Source organism: Pongo abelii, chromosome 6, assembly GCF_028885655.2.
Source record: "Pongo abelii isolate AG06213 chromosome 6, NHGRI_mPonAbe1-v2.0_pri, whole genome shotgun sequence".
NCBI classification, from domain to species: domain Eukaryota; kingdom Metazoa; phylum Chordata; class Mammalia; order Primates; family Hominidae; genus Pongo; species Pongo abelii.
The window spans coordinates 87,818,269-87,830,426 of NC_071991.2; the positions used below are offsets into that span (position 1 = coordinate 87,818,269).

Genomic DNA, 12,158 nt, shown 5'->3' on the forward strand with positions numbered 1-12,158 from the left:
ACACCTCATCAAAGAAAATCTACAAATGGCAAATATGCAAATGGGATGATATTCAACCTTATTTGTTATTAGAGAAATGTAAAATAAAACAATGAGATATCACTACACAAGTACTAGAATAACTACTGTCTAAAAATTGACAATAGCAATTGCCGGAGGAGATACAGAACAACAAGAACTCTCAGCCATTGTTGGTGGAAATGCAAATGATATGACCACATTGGAAGATCATTTAGCAGTTTCTTACAATACCAAACATATTCACCATACAATCCAGCAGTCATGTTCCTCATTATTTACCCAACTGATCTGAAAACACTTCCACTTAAAAATCTGCACTCCAGGTTAATAGCAGCTTTCATTCACAGTTGCCAAAAATGATGAGCGGCCAAAATGTTATTTAATAGGTGAATGGATAAACAAAGTGTAGTATATCTATATAATGGAATATTATTTAATAACTAAAAATAATCTATCAAGCCATGTGAATAACAAGGCTGAATCTTAAATTTATACTTCTAGTGAAAGAAGTCAGTCTGAAAAGGCTAGATACTCTATAATTATATTTACATGATATCCTTAAAAACAGGCAAAACAATAGAGATAGTAAACAGATCAGTGGTTGCAAGAGTTTGGAGGGAGGGGGAGGGCTAAATCAAGGAATTTTATAGGGTGGTGAAACTCTTCTGTGTGGTGCTGTAATAGTAGATACATGACATTATATATTTGTCAAAATCATAGAACTTCACAGCATACAGAGTGGACCCTAATAGATGCAAATTTTAAAAATCTTTTAGGGGGCTGGACATGATGGCTTGTGCCTGTACTTCCAGCACTTTGAGAGACCAAGGCAGGAAGATCACTAGATGCCAGGGTTTGACACTAGCCTGGGTATATAGTAAGACCTCTTCTCTTAAAAAAAAAATTAAATTAAATTAAATTATCTGGATGTGGTGACATGTGCCTGTAGTTCTAGCTACTTGGGAGGCTGAGGTGCAGAATTGCTGGAGCCCAGGAGTTCAAGGCTACATAACATGGGCTATGATTGTGCCACTGCACTCTACCCTGGGCAACAGAGCAAACCTTGTCTCTAAAAAAATAAAAATAAAAAATAAAAGTAAATCATTTAGGAGGTTGAAAGATCCTAAGCCAAAATACAGATGGGGACAAAATAACATAACTGTATCACAAGTATATGAAGCAATCTCAGAAGAAGCTTGGTGAAAATGAGGCTCACCTAAGTAATTTTGGAAGTGAGCAGAAATTATAAGACTAAAATCAAAAGGGACAGTACATAAACACTATACTACAGATGATAACATTGTTTCTCTCCACTGGGGTACAGTTTAACATTCTGCAACCATTATAAATCTGTACTGCACTTGAACAGTAAAGTCCATGGCTGCCTGATGGTAGGAAGCCAGGTTTCTTAATGTTGGAATGGAAGCAAGGGGAGAACAGTAAAATCATCCACAGAGTAATATAACAGAGCTAGAGACCTCAGGATAAACTCATATTTTGCTTAATATAGGTACAGATAGAAATAGTTATATATAAATACGTGGGTTAGTATACGCATATATATTTCCTTGCTCTGACAATTGACAGGTCTTAGAAACAAGGACATTCCAGTAGCAGTGAGCACACCTAGTGCTCAGACCTAGGTTTCTAATGCCATTCTCCAATAAAATGAACCAGGGCTTCTTAGAGCAAAGCTGATTCTAGAATTGGGGCAGGAAATATAAAACATAAGCCTAGAAGATACTGTAATGCCAGAAAGTAAGAAGGTGCATGAATGAGGGGAGGAAAGAGGAAGGGATGTAAGGAGAGAGAGAAGAAAGGAGAAAATACAATAATGAGAGTATGTCAATGACACAAAAGAGCCAAATAAAAGAGCTCTCCATAGCTAAGATGGACCCATTTGAGCTACCCATAAACTATTATGGATACTTACTCAAAGTGTAAAGTAAGTAACCCGAATCCATACTAATAAGAAAATGATTGAATAATTAAAGAGAATAGTCCATGTAGATAAATTTAAATAATTTATGTATATACTCTGCCTTTATGGAGGTCAACCATAACCCCCTAATTCTTAAGCATGGACTGCATATAGTGACTTCCTTACATAATACTTTTAATTTACAAACTCTTGACAAATTTCCTTCTTTTTACAATCAGCATACTTCAGTATAAAACAGTGGAATGTTGTGTTCTGCTCCCATTGCTTTAAATAAAACTAAAAATAGAATTGGAGTGTAGAGACTTGAATTTTAATAGATGTATCATTTTGACAACATTTTTATTATGGATTCCAGAACTCCAGGCAAACCTTTACATATAAAAGAGTGTCTGTGAATAGAAAAATGTACTACTTCAATTTTAGAGTTTTCAAATTGAACTTATTGTGTAAAGCTTTTACACCTTCCTATCATTGCTGCTGAACCATCAATATACAAACTTACGCATTCTCAATACTATCTTTTTTTTTTTTACAAAGGGATCATCTACCATATAAACATGTCATCTCCAAAAGTTGTTTTATTGTTTCTTTCAAATCACAGAATCATTTCTCATTATATCTCTTCAGCAATTCTATAGTTTCTTTTTTTTTAATTTTATATTTTAAAAAGAGATGAGGTCTCACTATGTTGCTCAGGCTGGTCTCAAACTCCTGGGCTCAAGCAATCTGCCCACCTCAGCCTTCCAAATAGCTCGGATTATGGGCATGAGCCACCGTGCCTGGCCTCTTCAGCAATTCTGCGTGAGAGGTAAGAAGAGTTAATTGTTTCTATAGCTGATCCCCTCCAAGTGGTCTTTCTGAGAAGGTGTGGACTGCTTACAGGGCAGAACGAACTGAAAACTCAGATTCCTCCACAGAAAAGAGATACAGCCAAATACAAAAGATATTTAATTCTGTGAGGATGCTGTGCTAGTGGTGGATCAGGGTTGGAAGGCAGTGGCTTTTTTTGTCACACGTCTATAAGGGAAAGGCATGGGCCCCAATTCTTCGTCACAGAAGAGGGACTTGTGCTCTCCTAGCCAAAAAATAAACAGATCAGTACTGATGGCCTAAGTTATGTTACATTATACAGCTATGACTACATTATTTGGTCTACAATTCAATTCAAGTCATGCCATGGTGCTTTTTCAGCCAGAGACCCTCTCTCAGAAAATGACATCTAGCCTTGTTAGATTCCTGTGGGCTTTTCCAGAGTGCCACAAATATACTAGTCCTCTTATTTCAGTAAGTTTCTCATTATAAACATTTGCTGTGTTTATACAACAGGTTTGCTGTGTGTGCTGCTAGGTTTTTGCTTTTTTTGGGGGGGAGGGGAGGTTGTTTCTTTTGTGTAGAGACAGGGTCTCACTCTATCACCCTGGCTGGAGTAAAGGAGTACAGTGACCCAATCATAGCTCATGGTAACCTTAAATTCCTGAGCTCAAGTAATCCTTCCACCACTTCTGCCTCCAGAATAGCTAGGAATACAGGCACAGGCCTCTATGCCCGGCTATTTTTGTTTGTTTGTTTTTAGAGGCAGGGTCTCACTATGTTGCCCAGTCTGAACTCCTGGCCTCAGGCAATCCTCCCAACTAGGCCTCCCAAGATGCTGGGGTTACAGACACGGGCCACTGTGCCTGGCCTACGTTATTTGCTCATTTGTTCTCATTTATTTTGCAATTTGGTACAGAAAGCTAGACATATGGTCTCAAAACCCACCCTAAGCTTCAGGAAAAGAACCAAGGCACTAGAGCAATAGCATATCCAGGGGAGTTTAAAAAGTCATCTTCTGGGGGCAGTGTAGTCAATCAATGTTAAGCATTTAAATTACAGTTTACTAATTTGATACATACCTCTTGTGATGACTCTACCATGAACCAAAGACCAAATATAACATTCTTTTATTATTATTAATAGTCTTGGAGGGAGTTTACTGGGAGTGAACAGATTCCACTGGAGGGATTAGAGTTACACTTTAATAATCCTAATGGGAGACATTATGCCTTTTTTACTTCACCCTTAACCACCTTCTGAAACTGTGCAGGCTAGTGCAAGGCAGGATAGTGTTGCTAGGGTGCTACACGCCTCATGTAAATAGAATTGTACTTGGAAAAGAGAAAAGACCTAAATCTCATGGACTGTGTGACAACTGTACCCCCTAAAAATAATTTAACCCCTAAGGGTACAAAGTAATTTGACAAAGTTCCTAGATAGACTTTTAAAGAAATCTCCTTCTTATAAGGTTGTATAATTATGACTTTTAGATCAAAAAGCCAAATATTATGACATTGATGATGTTTCCATCTTATTTTCTGTTAAAATTTTTTTTTTAATACTGGGAGGTGGGAATGGGGATTTCTTGCAATTGACAAAAGACTGCTTAATACATATGATACAGAGCATACAAGGAGCCAGCTCAGAACTTTCCAGAAAAGGAGATAAAAAGGATGTCAAAACTGTAGCTTCTCCTTGTGAGATTTAGATCATAAATTGATTTATCCAACAGGGTAGCCCTTGAGGGGTCTCTAGCCAAGAGCCTCTGATACACAGAAAAGTTACCTATCCAACTGTAGATACAGCCCAACACAGTTTAAGCATCGGAGATATTATTCTGTCAAACACTGGAATATCTAGAGATCATCCAAACAAACAGGAAGACATTATTTTTGACCAGGAAATATAGTGTTTTAGTTCTGGTGTGAGATCTATTGTTATGTTTCTCATCAGCCACAGAATGCAATGCACAGGAAAAAACTTCCTCCAAAATCCTAGGAGTTTGTACTCTTGTTCTCTCTTTGTCATGAAGGAGAGGTTCTATGTAGCATCTCTTTCTATCCTTTAAGTATGATTGGATCTACTGGGTCAAGAAAGTTTGTCCTGAAACCTTGACCTATTACAGATCCTTCTCTTCTGATTCTCCTTTAAAATCTGCAGTTTGGTCAGCAAATAGGTTGAAACAGCATTTCTAAATTTGAAATATGTTGACTTTAGTACTCAAAGAAGTCCACTAATTATTGCAAATTTTTTATGTGGAGCAGTACAAAGTACAGCAACCTCTTTCTCACATAAGAGAAGTTACCCTGACATTTCTGAGACCACTCAATCCTTGGAAATATCATCATGCAGCTGTCTCTAAAATTGTATCCTCCATCCTCTGGCTTAGATGTTCCTTGATGAGACATTTAGATACTTGAACATTACTGGTCACCAAATCTAATTAGCATAATGTTATACATGCAATGGACCATAGTGAGGTTCTATAGGACGGTCACAGTCCCCATAGAGTGTTATGTTTATATTATGGCCAAGATCAAGAGCTTTCTTATCCTGGAGTCGAGAAAATGAAAGCATAAATTTAATCCTATTAGTCAAAGGCAAAGTACCTCTGATTGTCTCTGCTGACTGGTATGAAACAGGAAATTTTTCCTAAGACAATAGTTCCATAAAGCTGTTAGAAGCTGAGTTGATTTGATACAAGAAAGATACCGAAACAGACTACAGTTATAATTGTATTCACCACTGGATTAATAATATACAGGCATTCTACAGGGCCTATCTGGCTTTTTTACCAATCAAACAGGAGAGCTAAACATGCATATTTCAGAAATCACCATCTCTGTATCTTATAAGTATTAAGCCCATTATTCCCTAACATCAGGGAACTCAATCCACAGTAGCATCTTCCACTATCATCATATCTAAAAGAGGCTGCTTTTACTAGCAAGGAAAGTTCACAGAGATTTGGTGTTCAAAACGATCAGCTTCATATTTTCATCCCTCTTTTTGCCCAGTGTTGCCTTTTTATTAGTATAATAGACTTGGAGAGTTTGTATATTTAACAGTTTTTGCAACTTATCAACTCAGACAATCAGGCTTTGCACTTGATTCTTAACCATATCTTCCCTATTGCTACATGAGTCTGGGGAATTCCTTTAAGGCCTCTCAAAAGACTTTATGATTATCTATAATGTCTTGAGTTGGGAGTTGAAAGAGTTTACCTTATGTTTTTCTTTGTGTATGCTGTCTAGGAAAATCAGAAGTAGCATTCCCAGGACACAAGAAACAGCCTGCAGTCTATCAGCACACCGTCATCTCACACTCCAACCAATGAAAATGAGTGTCATGGCATGCCAAAGATTACCTGTCTCCCATCTCCCATGGTGAAGAGGAATCCAGTTGCCTTCATTAAATGAAGGAATCCCATTTTCTGCACCTGTTTCCTCAGCCTACCCTTAAAATCAATGGGGCAAGACAAGGCGGAGATGTGAAGATAATTACAGAGCCTGTCGAGAGCTGGAGATTGAAGGGAAGCTTCGCAATACATGCTGTGTAGCCACTTCCAGAACTGCACAAGGCAGGAAAGAGCAGAGGGGATGAATAACATAATCTTTCTCTCTCTCTCTTTCTGTTGTCCTTTCTGTGCCTATGACTGGTTGAAATCAAGCAGAAGGCAAAGAGTTTCTAGGGGTCAGTTTTCCAGGACACAGAGAAGATCAGACAATGGATGGAGGGGACAAAGTGAAAAAAAAAGTACAATAACTAAAGTCACAATTTCTCACATATGTGAAAATTGTTTGTCTTACCAGTTTCTATGGTAATTCTCAACTATATTTACAAATGAAAAAAGGTAAAGAAAATTTTCAAATGAGCCTTTCAAAACAACTATTAATATAAGCTTTGACAACATGATAGGAGGAAATATTATTGAAGCAAAAAAAATTTCTGTAACAGCTTGATGAGTATAGGGATATCAGTAAGTATCAACAGGTAATACTAAACAAAAGATGGTTTAAAAACAAAAGTATATACACCTGACCTGAAACATGTAACTGATAAAGCTTACAGAGATAGGACAATAGGAGTTACGTAGTGCTGGTATTGCCCACTGCCTTCTGGGATAGTGAAGAGAGACCCAGCAGAGCCCTCAGAGACAGGGAACAAGTCCATAAGTTGCGTAGCTTATAAACTGTAAAAGGGGAACCACTAATCTCACCTGCCACATGATCAGCAGCGCAATCACAAATATATTGTGTATTACAAACTGAGCCTCCAACTCTGCTCTGCCATCTCAACATTCATAGTTAGGGACACAAAGCCACTCCCCTTATGTGATCAATATCTGGGATCTACGTTTTACAGTTGTAGCACTACAACATAGCAAATCACTGCCTTCCAGCCCCTATCTACCACCACCATCTCAGCATTTTCACAGGTTGGTTTCCATCTGAGAAAATAAATAGATTCTTCTCCCATTGGTCCTGTATGGTATATTTGATGATTGGGTGCAAAAATTATACCATTGTCCACTGGGCTTTTCAACATAAGGAGATATAATGCATGCCAACTCTAACATATAGGGAGGAGGGTAAAGAGACTTATATGGTGGTAAGCTTTTAAATCCTGTTTGCAGTGTTCATTACACAAACCTATGTATGTGTCAAAATTCAGAGAACTTCATACCAAAAAGGTAAATTTTACAGTATAATTTTAAAAAATAAAATTTACAAAAAATATTCCTAAAAATGAAACCAGAGAGTCCATGATCTGGCCTAGTGTGGTCTCCTGGACAAGTAAATTTCCAGTATACCTTTCCCCTACTGATGCCTTTTTTAGAAATTGGCTCACATTTCTGCTTTACATCACTGATGCTTCTGTATTCGTAAGTGAATGAATTAGTCTATCCTGGAGCCACTTGGAGTCTGGGACTTCTTATTTATTCGATAAATTCTGCTCATTGCCAAAGAAAGAAGAACCAATTGGAAATTCTGAAATGCATGTGTGTGTGCATATGTGTCTGTATGTGTGTGTGAGTTCATAAAATAACAACCCAAAAGATGAAATATAATCTAAAGTGGATATAATAATAAAGAGAATTAATCAGAAAATAGTGCTTGTCTTAATTAGAGTTCTCCCTGAAGACCCTGAACCAAGAGTTCGGTCTATCAGAATCCTCAAGGGAAGAAAGCTAAACAAATGAAACATTTTATATGAAATTCTAGATTCAGCCTGATCCAGGCTCTGAAAATAACTCAGGAAGCAGTTAGCAGTAAAGCATTCAGAAAGTGGGGGATGGTGGCCATAGCTGGTTAACAGGATTTGGTTTAATGGTCATCAACCATTAAATCAACCATTAAATAATTGAATAATAATACTGTTCAATTCAGCCTGAATTCAGGTCAGAGAGATAAAATGATGAAAAATACGAACCAGTTTATTAAAAACTTGAAGGATAGAAAGATCATCTAATAAAAGTTTCAGAAGAAAAGAATAAGAAAAATGATGGTGCAGCAAAATTTGAAAAGTTGATGACTGAAAATTTCCAGGACTAACAAAGTAATGATTCCTCAGACTGAAAGTGAAAACAGAGTGTTAAAAAGGATGAACAATAATAAATACACACAGAAATATGCCATGCTAAAATTTCAGTGTATCAGGGATAAAAAAAATACCTTTAAAATAACCTAAAAGATGGGCCAGATTAACTACAAAGGAGCAATCACTAGAATGACATGAGCTAAAATAGATGTGAGAACACAATGAGTTATTTTCAAAGTGCTGAGAGAAAAGGATGTCAACCTAGAGTTCCATATCTAACTAAGCTACTTTAAAGAGAAATGGTGAAACGAAGACATTTCTGGATGCTCAAATGTTAAGAAGAGTTCAGGAATTACAGAGGTTTGCTCAAAGAGATACAAAAGGAAAAACTTAAGTCAGAAGAAAAGAGGTCCTAGAAGCCAAGAATGAAATGCAAAAAAAGGTAAATATATTATTTGCTGGGATATGTAATTAACATCTGATTATGTTATGCTAAGGAAAGTTAGAACTAATATTTTAAAACAAATGATAAGGAAAATGGAAAGGCTTGGTGAAAAGTTTAAGTATACCTAAATTCTCATCTTTCTGGGGAGATGAATAATGATATAGTAGACAAATCTTATGTAGACTTGGAGAGAAAATATTATTTTTATTTTTTTAATTTCATTTTTAATTTTTGTGGGTACATCATAGGTATATATATTTATGGATTACTTGAGATATTTTGATATAGGCATGGAATGTGTAATAATCACATCAGGGTAAATGGGGTGTTCATCACCTCAAGAATTTATATTTTGTGTTACAAACAATTCAATTATACCCTTTTACTGTGGTTATAATGTACAATTAAATTATTTTTTACTATAGTCACCCTGTTGTGCCAGAAATATTGGTTCTTATGCATTCATTCTATTTGTTAGTAACCATTAACCATCTCCACTTGCCACTCATTAACCATCCCCACTTGCCTCTGACTCCTCCACTACTGGTAACCATTATTCTACTCTCTAACGTCCTGAGTTCAATCGTTTTAATTTTTCACTCTCACAAATAAGTGAGAATATGCAAATTTTGTCTTTCTTTGCCTGGCTTATTTCAATTAACACAGTGATCTCCACTTCCATTCATGTTGTTGAAATGACTGGATCTCATTCTTTTTTAATCGCTGAATAGTAGTACTCCATTAACTCCATTATGAATATGCACAAGTTTATTGATCTATTTATCTGTTGATGAACACTTAGGTTTCTTCCAAAGCATGGCTATTGTGAATAATGCTGCAATAAACATGAAAGTGCATATATCTCTTTGATATACTGATTTCCTTTATTTTGGGCACATATCTAGGAGTGGGATTGCTGGATCCTATAGGAGCTCTATTATTAGTTTTTTGGAGGATCCTCCAAACTGTTCTCCGTAATAGTTGTATTAACTTACATTCTCATCAACAGTATACAAGAGTTCCCTTTCCTTGACATCCTCACCAGCATTTGTTGTTGCCTGACATTTGGATGAAAGCCATTTTAACTAGGGTGAGATGACATCTCATTGTAGTTTTGATTTGTATTTCTCTGATGATCAGTGATGTTGAGCATCTTTTCTTACGACTGTTTGCCATTTGTATGTCATCTTTTGAGAAATATCTATTCAGATATTTTGCTCATGCTTTCATTGGATGATTAGATTTTCTCCTATAGAGTTTTTTGAGCTACTTATATATTCTGGTTATTAATTCCTTGTAAGACAAGTCATTTGCAAATATTTTCTCCCATTCTTTGTGTTGTCTCTTCACTTTGTTTCCTTGCTACACAGAAACTCTTTAACTTGATGTGACCCCATTTGTCCATTTTTCCTTTGGTTGCCTGTGCTTATGGGGTATTAACCAAAAAATCTTTGCCCAGACCAATGTCCTGAAGAGTTTCCCCAATGTTTTCTTGTTTGTTTGAGGTGTTAGCTTTAAGACTTTAATCAATTTTGATTTGATTTTTGTATATTGCAAGAGATATATCATAGAGATTCATTCTTTTCCATATGAATACCCAGGTTTTACAGCACCGTTTATTAAAGAGACTGTTCTTTCTCTCAAAGTATTTTCTTGGCACCTTTCTCAAAAAAGAGTTCACTGAAGATGTATGGATTTACCACTGTGTTCTCCATTCTGTTCCACTGATCTGTTATCTGTTTTTATGCCAATACCATTGCTGTTTGGGTTACTATAGCTCTGTGGTATAATTTAAAGCAGAAATGTGATTCCTCCAGTTTTGTTCCTTTTGATCAGGATAGCTTTGGGTATTCTGGGACTTTTGTGATTCAATATAAATTTTAGGACTTCTTTTTTCTATTTCTGTGAAGAATGTCATTGGTATTTTGATGGAGATTGTATTAAATCTGGATGCTTTAACAATATTGATTCTTCCCACCCATGAACATGAAATATATTTCCATTTCTTTTATCAATGTTTTATAGTTTTTATTGTAGAAATCTTTCACTTCTTTGGTTAAATTTAATTCTAGATATATTATTTTATGTGTAGCTATTGTAAATGGAATTACTTTCTTGATTTCTTTTTCAGATTGTTTACTGTTGGTGATAGAAATGCTACTGATTTTTGTAAGTTGATTTTGTATCCTGAAAATTTATTGATTTACTGAATTTATTTATCAGTTCAAATAGTTCTTTGGTGGAGTCTTTAAGTTTTTTCAAATATAAGACCATAACATTTGCAAACAAGGACAATTTGACTTCTTTCTTTCCAATTTGGATGCCTTTTATTTTTTTCTCTTGTCTGATTGCTCTAGCTAGGACTTCTAGTACTATGCTGAATAACAGTTTGAAATTGTACATCTATGTCATGTTCCTGATCTTAGAGGAAAGGCTTTCAGTTTTTCCCCATTCAGTATGATACTAGTTGTGGCTCTGTTGTATATGGATTTTATTACGTTGAGGTATGTTCCTTCTATGGACAGTTTTATAAGAGTTTTTTATTATGAAGGGATATTAAATTTTATGAAATGCTTTTTGGCATCAATTGAAATGATCATATGATTTTTTCCTTCATTCTGTTGATATAACGCATCACACTGATTTGATTTGCATATGTTGAAAGATCTTTGCATCCCTATAATAAATTCCACTTGGTCATAATGACTGATCTCTTTAATGTGTTGTTGAGTTTGGTTTGCTAATACTTTGTTGAGGATTTTTACATCAATATTCATCAGTGATATTGGCCTGTAGTTTTTCATTTTTTAAATGTACCTTTCTCTGGTTTTAGTATCAGGATAATGCTGGCCTTGAAGAATTAGTTTGGAAGTATTCCCTGCTCGTTTATTTTTAGAGTTTGAGCAGCATTGATACTAGTTCATCTTTTAAAGTTTGGTAGAACTCAGCAGTGAAGCCATCAGGTGCTGGGTTTTTCTTGCTCTTTCTCTGGGAGACTTTTTATATTATAGTTTCAATCTCATTACTTGTTATTGGTCTGTTCAGATTTTGGATTTCTTCATGATTCAATCTTGGTAGATTGTATGTGTCAAGAAATTATCCATTTTTTTCTAGATTTTTCAATTTATTAGCATATAGTAGCCACTAAGGATCCTCTAAATTTCTGTGGTAATGGTTGTAATGTCTCAGTTTTTATCTCTGATTTTATTTATTTGAGTTTTTTTCCCTTTTTTTCTTAGTCTGCCTAAGGTTTCGTCAATTTTATTACCCTTTCCAAAAAAAAACTTTGTTTCATTGATATTTTGTACTGTTTTATTCACTTCAAATTTATATATTTCTGCTTTAATCATTATTATTTCTCTTCTCCTACTAATTTTGGGTTTGGTTTCCTCTTGC

At 35.6% G+C, this 12,158-nt stretch overlaps 1 long non-coding RNA gene across 1 annotated transcript in view; it reads left to right on the forward strand.

Annotated features, from left to right (window-relative positions):
- LOC129060426 (uncharacterized) overlaps positions 1-6,557 on the forward strand; it is a 113,521-nt gene extending 106,964 nt beyond the window's left edge. The window contains exon 3 of the long non-coding RNA XR_008527132.1: positions 6,031-6,557. This is a non-coding gene — a long non-coding RNA (uncharacterized LOC129060426). The remainder of the gene's footprint in view (positions 1-6,030) is intronic.
- Positions 6,558-12,158: the final 5,601 nt, after the last annotated feature.